The following is a 9,642-nucleotide window of genomic DNA, read 5'->3' on the forward strand; positions in this document are numbered from 1 at the left end:
AGCAGCAAGTACAAGAAATGCAAGATACAATATCCTTTTCTTTATCTAAGAAACCACAAGGTTTTCCTTTGTTCTGAAACATTTCATGTTACCCGCCGTGGAAGCATTGTTTCATGGTCACTACGGCAGAAAGGGTCAGGGTATTCCCTGCAGAAATGTAACTATGCATTGCTGGAGACAGCTGGGTGTCTTCTTTATAAGCATGGAGCGATGGGAAAGGATTTGTTTTTTTTTTTTCATTCTGATGCCTCTATCAAATTCTTTCTATAAACATATGATGTGCTGTAGCAAATTAACACTTAAATACTGGGTTTATATACTTTTTTGTTTGTTTTATAGCCACAAAGAAAACCCACCTTTTCTTAACATTTAGTGTCATGAATCACAGACCTGTTATTTCCTCCTTCCCATCTACATTTTACAATTTTCAGACAAATAGCACTGTCTACAGAAAAGCAGTAATTTCATTTCTGCTGTTATGTTCTTTGTTCCGTCTCTACTTGATTTCCCAGAACCGTATAACTGAAAGGAACACGGAGAGATCGTCTGGACCAGCCACCCCATGAAGGCATTTTACAACATGCACTTCGGGGGTAGATAACAGAGCCTCTCTCTATTTGCCATATGGTTCTCTTTCACTAAGATAACAATGTACTTACAATTCATCAACTGACACGTATTTATTTTTATTTTACATCCAGAACTTTTACAGACTTGATGAGAATCATTATAACAACGAAAGAAAAAAACCCACACTCTCACAGCTCTCTTGTCTAGAAAACAGGGTGATGCTCTGTACAGTGTGGGGCTGTATGTCACACACAAAAGTCCACTGAAGTAGTTGAGTACCATTAAGTGGTTCTGCAGAGGAGGAAACTGGAGTTCCAGGAGGTGAGGTGGCATCTTTGGATTCTTTTGTTCCAAAGTCATGGACCTGCTGAGTGAAAAGTCTTGACCTCAGGTCTTCAGATCTCAAGTGTTTCCTTCTAATCTCCTGGTGTTGTTTTATTTCCTGCTGCTCACTTCATATTTGTGATGGAGTACACAGTTTATATGGTGCTTCCATATGCATTCTTGTTTGAAGTAGATATACTTATCTTTATTTCTCGGATGGGAAACTTTGCCATAGAGGAAGTGGTGTGTCTGTGGGCATTTGGCTGGGGAGGCAGGCCAGGTCTTAGATAACTCTCTTCTGATCCCGAATTTAGTGTGCTTTACACTCCACCGCCGCAGCCACCAGAGTTTACAATCTTGCTTAGGAACCCACATAAACACACATGAAACAAAGAAACATTAAATCTTAAAACTCTGCACTCTTACAAGGACGATGGGAGGTCCGAGTTCATAAGCTAACATGATTTTCCAGTGTTTATACTTCTTCCATTCTTACCAGCTCTCCTGTCATTTTCTCAGCTCTGGATTGTTAAATCTTTCCGTTTCCCTATACGATTTTAGTCCATCTGCTTGCGCTCCCTTGAACTTCGTTTGACTTGTCTATTAAATATTTCCAAGCACAAGTATTACATTCCTTTCATCGTGAAACATGGCTGTCTTCATAAATGCCCAGATCTGCCTAGAACTATTTCCCTTTTTGTTAACTTAAAGGACGGAGTCATTATTACACTGGGTTTACGTGTTCATACAGATTGTTAAATACCTTCCATGTTATTCCCCAGCTTATGTGGCTGTGCAGAGTTCTCAGTGACTCAACTTTAGTTGCATGCCAAATGCTCTAGCTGTGAGCAATCCTCCTCTTTCACAGCGTGTCCTATGCCCTGCCTTTGCCTTCCACTGAAAAGCACATCTGTGGTGGCCACTCATGTCTTGCGTTATTATTATTTCCCCATTGTTTTAGCTGAGCAGAAGGCCTTGTTCATCCTGTCAGGCTCCCCTGTATTATTCCAAAGGGTAAAGGCTAGGCCCGTGAGGAAGTAGCTCGAGTAATCTACAAACTCTGGGGCCATGCTGCCTGGACTCCACGCTCAGCATTGCCAAAGCTGTGTGACGGTTGCTTAGCAACACTGTTCCTCAGTTTCCTTGCCTGTAAAATGGGGATAATAACTATTGCTACCTCCTGAGAGTATTGTGAGGATTAAATGAGTAAATGACAATACAGTGTGTGAACACCTAAATCCTCGACAGATGCCCTGTGCTAGAATCCCACTTTGAGTGAATCAGTAGAATATGGCTGGCATAATGTAGGGAAGGTGATATATGTGTTGTAGTCAACTCGTTGAACCCTCACAAGCACCTGAAAGACCAGTGTCATTAGCCCCATTAATGATGAAGAAATTGAGGCACAGAAAATAATCAATTTGTCCAAGTTAACATGGCTAGGAAATGGTAGAGAAAGAAGGTAAACTCAAGTCAATCTGGTTCATTTAGGACAGTAGCTGATATCGTAATTATTGTTCCGGAGATGCTAGGCACTGTGTGCTCTTTTGTCTCTCATAATAACCTTTTAAAATCACCACTATTGTCTATGGCCATACCACCCGGAACGCGCCCGATCTCGTCTAAAATCACCACTATTATGATGCTTTCTTTACAGAGCAGAAAACCAAAGCTTGGTAAGTTCACAGACCTTGGAAGTTAAGTCAAACTGACACCGATTCAAACTAAACTTTTTCTGAGAAGAGTATCTCAAGATTAGAGAATTAAAATTGAGCAAATCGGTAATGATTTTGGCAAATAAGCAGTATTTAATACAACAAAATATAATGGCAAAAAAGGAGAGAAGACTCTCTAAGAGAGGATTACATGCAAAACTATTTAAGGATCTCTTTAATAGGTTACCTGCAATCGACTACATTTCTAAACAGAGTCTGAAAGAATTAAGTTCTTCCTCTTCCAGATTACTCCATAAGCTGTATTTCATCACTCTAAGGCACATCTTTTTTCATATTTGCACATTTCAAATTAAGATTCTTATTAAAATTGTAATTGGGAAAGCTTTCTCTTCTTTAGTGATGCTTCAGATAACAGTGCTTCTTACAGGTGATGATTGCTGCAGATTCAGTGGAGCCTAGTTTTTTGTCTATTTGTTCTTTCTCGTGTGATCTCATTATTACAGCCTTCAAGATCGTTTTTCTATTTAATTGCAAGCAAACTCCTTATTTGAGCTTAAGTAAGGACAAGAAGTCTTACGAAAACACTTTTTCATTCACAGTGCTCCATGTTTCATCAATAGTTAGAATAAATCATAAACTGCTATTGTTTGGAGGGAAGTAGGCGAAGGGTTAGCCCTAGACAGATTAAGGCCAGTTCTGTACAAGAAAAATGGTAACCAAATAAGAAAGTCAGCATGCTGGTTGAACATTTCTTTTCTCCAAGATTTCTTTTGGCTTCATAAAGTCACAATTTAAACATTTTCAAGCTCTTATTTTTAAAAGATATGAATTCCTCTCAAAATTACCCTACCATATTCTTTGCTTTAAATTCTTTTTCCTGTGACCCTGATACTTTTCCAAAGCCCACTGCAAGTTTAAACTTAGGTTTTCCTTGATCCCTTGCGGGGGAGAGTTTTAAGGACTTCTCCTACCTCATTTTGCGTGACTCCAGGCTCCCCAGAAAAATATTCTTTCATTATAAATTTCTATGTTGTTGTAATCATCCTGACTAGGATGATATTCATTCTTATTCCAGTCTTTCCCCATCTAGCATATTCAGTTATGATGTAAGTGAATGATGTAAGACATTCTCCATTGTAAAAACCAACTCTGGTCTCATTTGTCACTCTTTTTCACATATTGATTGTGTGATTTCAACTGCTCCTCCTCCACCCCCCCATTTTAGCTCACTAAAAAAAAATTCAAACCCATAGAGTGTACATCACAAAGAGTGAACCCTAATAAAAACTACAGACTTCAGTCAATAATGATGTATTTATATCGGTTCATCAAATATGACAAGCATACCACACTAATACAAGACATAAATAATAAGGGAAACTGTGTGTGTGTGTGTGTGTGTGTGTGTGTGTGTGTGTGTGTGTGTGTAGGAACTCTGCTTTTTCTGATTAATTTTTCTATGAACTTAAAACTGCTCTGAAGAAAATTCTATTAATTAGAAAAACCCTGATTTTCCCAAATTAAAAAAGTAATACAGTTCAGTCCTGGCTTTATGGTCTTAAAATTCAATTCCTCTTAGTTACCTCCCAGGAGCAGGCTCAGACCTGGTCACCCTGGAAAGGTACTTTTTTTCCCTTCAGGAAATGACCACAAAAGACTGAAAGAAACAATGCGGCTGATTTAATGTGGGGGGGGGGGGGTGCTCCCTTCCTCACTGAGTCAGTACCATTAACGCTTATGCAGCACCTTATGTTTTTAGATTACCTCACAATAGCTTAACAGCTGAGCCTCAAAATACTTCTGTGAGGTAGGTGGTCAGTAAATACCTTGGTCTGCAGTTTTGTTCAAGTAACATGATGGTCAAAAGAGCTAGACATACCCAAGGTGGCAGGGAGTCAGGGAGGGGGCCCGAACATGGGTACATCTGCATGGCTTTTCCTGTTGCAGCAGTTTTTACCAGGTCAGCATGCTATCATTCTCCTCATGGTCGAAGCAAGAATAGGTGTTTGTTGTTCCAACTGTTGTCCTCAAGAATTGCTTAGTTCTCATAGGTGTAGAATCAGTACTGCAGAATGAAACTGATGGGGTCCTAAGGGGTTCACTTCCATAGCTAGAGAATTTCAGTTCCAGATGTGTGTGTATTTCAGAGTTTAGGATTCTACAGCTTTTTTGAACGAAAAGTGTTAATAAAAAAAGGTGCTGTGATGTAAAGCATTCAGTGCTTTTTTACACTTGAACCCACTAACTCACTTGGGAAAAAAGTCAGATACTAAGAGGAAAGAAGGACAAATATGTAATTTTTGTCTGCATCACCTTTGGAGGATACTTGTTTTAATTTCTTCCAGAGTTAGCAGAGTAGAGGAAAGTAAAAGATATTGGTTCTTGGATCACTGGTATAAATCAGTTAACTGTTCTTATCTGCATAATGGCCTCCTGGGTTAACGGGGAATTAATGTATATATAGGGGCATGAATAAATGAAACATTACATGTGAGTGAATTAATCAGCAAAGTCGCAGAAAAATCTACACTGAAGATTGCCAAAGGATGTGTTTACAGTTGAAATAAGGTCAGGAGGAGAAAAGAGTTATTCAAAAAAATCTTTTTTTCTGGGAAGTGAACAGGAAAATTCACATGAGCTCATTTTACGTGAAATGATATTGGCTTCACATCCTTACAAAGAACAATTGTTTGTTAAGCGTCTACTATGTACACGGGCTGCACCTAATTGTTATAGTGAACACAAAGATAAACTCTCCATAAAACTAACCAAAGTGTACAGTAAGATGAAGCTTTTCTACATATAATAAAAATTATTATCAAATTGTATCATTGAAATTCAGTATGGACTTGTTTTTCGATTAGTTAATGATGGTAATTCACCTATAAGATGCTTAGAAGATAAAAAACTTTTCAATTTCTTCTTTCTTAATTGAATGCCTACCACAATATTAAAGCTACACAAACCTTTAAAAAACCAGTGTAATCAGCAACCAAAATCTAAAGAATCCACAATTACTGGGAAGTCCTATGTTACTTAGTGATTAGTTTTAAAAAGAAAAAAAATTGAGGAACCTCTTATTTATCTATAGAATGAGATTTGGATTATTTCAATTTTTTGTTTCAAAATTATTTCTGCTAAAAGTGACAAATCTATAAACTTTGAAATTGGAAGTTGCATTTTTTTTCCTTACATGGATGGAAAAAAATGCTTCTTAATTAACAGCAATATATTTTGGAAATGGGGGGGGAAGGGGGGGTGCCTGTGCTACTTCTCTAGGTCACATAATGATTAAGACTTTCGACTGAAAGCTAAAAATAGTCTTAGATCAATAAATTTTATCATCATCAGTTTCTAATCTAAAGGACCATTTTAACTAATCAAGGAAAAACATTTTTATGGTATTTTGAAATAAGAACATTCTATTCACAAGTTTTTAAATAAGAATGGAGAAAAAAATTACGGAATGTAAGTGACAAAAATATGTAAGTGCCCCCCCCAAAATTGTTTTGTTTCTAATAGAAATCTGTACTCCTTTAATTTTTTCCATTATTAAAGTGCTTTTTAAAAGAACCACTTTAAAGTACTCTAGTACTTTGAAAGCTAGAGTAAACCAGATGCTTGAGAGCATTTCAGTTTTGTTTATTTTGGACTGTACATGATGTGTGATATCTTTTCTTTCTTTTCTAATCTGAAACAAAAAGTACTGGAGACCCTTTTGTTATCAGTATGCATCAGAATAAGAAGAAAGGTTAGACATAAAATATTTCTTGGAAGAAGAATAAACAAGTTATGCCAGTTGCAGCAGGCCACAGAATTTTAAACTATAGTATTTGTATGCCATTAGAAAATTGGGGAGAGAGTGGCGGGGGTGGGGGAGAACCCGAAATCAAAATGTTTACAATACAACAAAAAGGAGAGAGGAAGATATTTAAAGAACTGCCATATTTTCACTGCATCTGGATGTTTTCAACGAAGCTGGGAGTTTTGTGCCCAAGCCAGTTGGCATTCTAAGCTATCTGTGTGGGTTTCTGTGGCACTTCTTAATTTGATTAAGCATTACATTTGTTCCTCACACAGCAAGCAATTCTCTCCTCTGCTGTTAAGTCGGCTGTTTTCATCCAATTTTCTAAAGGAGGGAAACTATATCAAAACAAAGGTCCACTTTGTTCCATAAAGAATTAAATCCACTCTCATCATTAACATGGAAAAAAAATTCAACCTGACCTTTCTCTGTTCCTCTTTATACCCTGGGGCTTGAATTTGATTTTTCTTCATTGCTTTGAGGATGTCAAAGTATAAACTTCAAAGGTATAAAATGATTGATACATGGTATTCACAATAGATTGTTTAAAGTAATACATGTATGCAATAATTCATTTTAAACATTCTTTTGATCATTAAAACCTCATTCTGAAAGAAAACATTTAGAAATCGGGCATCCCAAAACTACTGTTATAATATCTGCCTCTTGTATATGTTTCTTTTAAAAGTTATCATTCCCTAAACATATTCAATCCTTATACGTTTATTTCATTTTTTGTTTACATTTCTACTTGAACTTCTTAGTATTTAAATATTGTTTTTAAAAAATGTTTGGTTTCATGTAGAAATTGCTTTTCTGTTTTAACATTATTTTCTTACTAACATAATTTTATCTCAACTATACTTAAAGATTTTGTATATTTATTTTGTATATATAGATCTTATTATTTTCAATGCCTTCTTTTAAACCCTTCCCCAAATTTCATAAAAGGAAAGCATATACACTATATGGGAGAGATACCTGAGGTTAAAGTCCTCTAAGTAAAGATGAGGCTTTTCACATTTCAGAAAAAAAGAAAAAAAATCCTGGATTTACAACTGGTTAGACGTGGTGCTGATTATAACTGATTAAGGGATGGAAGAAGTCATGATTTGGGTCCATTCTTCACCTATGACCAAATCAGACTTATCTGAGGGCAAAGGAGGGAAGGAAATAAGTGAATAAGGAATAAAAGACATTCAAATAAGAACTGGTAATCCTCTTAAAGAGGTAAAACCAAAACATAGAAACAAACCAGAATCAGGCAAGGAGTACCACATATGAGTTTCAATAGTTATGTTGAAAACTTATCAAAAGAATTTCCACTTCTTTATAGTAAAAGTGGCATTGCATTTGTGAGGAGGGATCTGAGACGCTGCTGAGGGGCAGCTTCTGATCCACGTGAGCCCATCCCTGCAACACCTGCCTCCAAACCCAAGTTCAGAGTTCACCTCTTCATTAGGGTTTGTATACCGCCTACATTTTTAACACTTACATTTTATATACTCCTTTACAAACAACGGAGAAAATAAAACTCCACATTAATGCAACTTAGTATTGGTGAACAAGTATATTTTGTTCTAAAATGTGTATCCCTTTTCCCATTCGTGTTTAATTGAAAAGATCAGAGAGACAAACCAACAATGAGGTTATTTATTTCATTCCAATCAATAGTTACTTCAATGGCAGGAAGGTGTGCCACTGCTTCCGTTCCCCACCTGCTCTAACCTCCTTTTCCATTCAGGGGTTCTGGGGGAAACAGAGAAGTGAGGCATGACAGTTTGGCCAACTGTTAGGACTTTTTTGAATACTACACTGTCACTAGGGTTAGACTATTCCCAGAAAGTACCCAAGGGACTTGAGGTAACACAAACTTTTTCCTGATTTCCATGTCAAGAGAAGGCAGTTAGTGTTTTGCTTTTGTTCTTAAGAAGTTTGTATGTTGGAATACAATCACAATGACCACCCCATCCTGCTGTGGAACCCATTCATTCTTTATTGCCACCAGCCAACGCAACTACTCCTTAGTATTTCCTGCTCATCTGATGTTCATTCCTCTTCTCTTAGCATTTGTACCTTTAGTTATGCATAAATATTTGCATTTCTTCTAATCGAGTCATACTGCATATATTTCTTCAGTTTTCCTATTAAAGTCAAATCCATTCTTCTTTCTTTCCTTCCCTCCTCCCTCCTTTCCTTCCTCCTTTTCCTATACTTCCTCCTACTCTCTCTCTCTCTCTCTCTCTCTCTCTCTCTCTCTCTCTGTATGGGTCTCTGTCTCTCCATCTTTGTGTCTCTTACTGTATCTCTCCACATCTTTCCTTCCCTGGCTTCCACCTCCTCTTCCTCTTCCTCCTCTTTGTCTCAATATTTTGGTCTTCTATGGATCTGAGCAAACAGCAGCTTGTGTGAAATCTTTCAGAAACCCTGTCGCTGATTTACTTAAAATACCTTCTTCAGAGAGAATTCGCTCCTTTGTAATTAACTACTTTTATTTCTGTCATTAACAGCACTCGTGTGTGCAATTTGAAGCTAATGTCTTTAAAATCAATGGAGATTTTTCTATGTGACTAAAATCAGCATCATTCATTGAAATTTGTACTTGATGATGCACACTTATCACATATTTCCTTCAGAACATTCATTAGTCCTGCAAAGGAGGGTATGTTACTCACTCTCATTTTACAGAATAAAGAATGGAGGTTCTTAGAGCTTAAATACATCGCTTCAGATGGAATAATAGTGTCTGTCATACCAAAAATAATGGACCATGTACATAAATTTTTAAAGTGAACACACTTAAGACATATAGTTACCAGGAGGTGAAGCTAGACTTCAAGCCCAGGTTGGTGAGATTCCAAAGTCCCTGTTCTTTCCACCACAACATACAGCTTTTAAGTCCTACATGAGCTAAAGAATGAGCTAAAAAATCTCGTTAAGAATCATGCCAAAGAAAATGCAATCAAAGTGATTTCTATATCTTGCTTAAAAAAACAATAAGGTAAGCCCTACTGGCCTGAAAGTGTTTTTAGGCGTGTATCATGTCCATAAAAACAAAACCAAACAAAATCCAAAAAGGATGTTGTGGTGTGTTATAATGATGTAAAACCCAAACCAAAAAAACTGTGCATTCAGAAACGATTAAATGAAAATAAAAGAAATGCATCAACTTTAAAATAGGAGTAATCTTTAAGTGAGAGGACTATGGAGTTTTTATGTGTTCTCCACTTTCTACTTTTCTGTAGTTCCCAAATTTTCTACAGTATC

Source organism: Suricata suricatta, chromosome 10 (genome assembly GCF_006229205.1).
Source record: "Suricata suricatta isolate VVHF042 chromosome 10, meerkat_22Aug2017_6uvM2_HiC, whole genome shotgun sequence".
NCBI lineage: Eukaryota > Metazoa > Chordata > Mammalia > Carnivora > Herpestidae > Suricata > Suricata suricatta.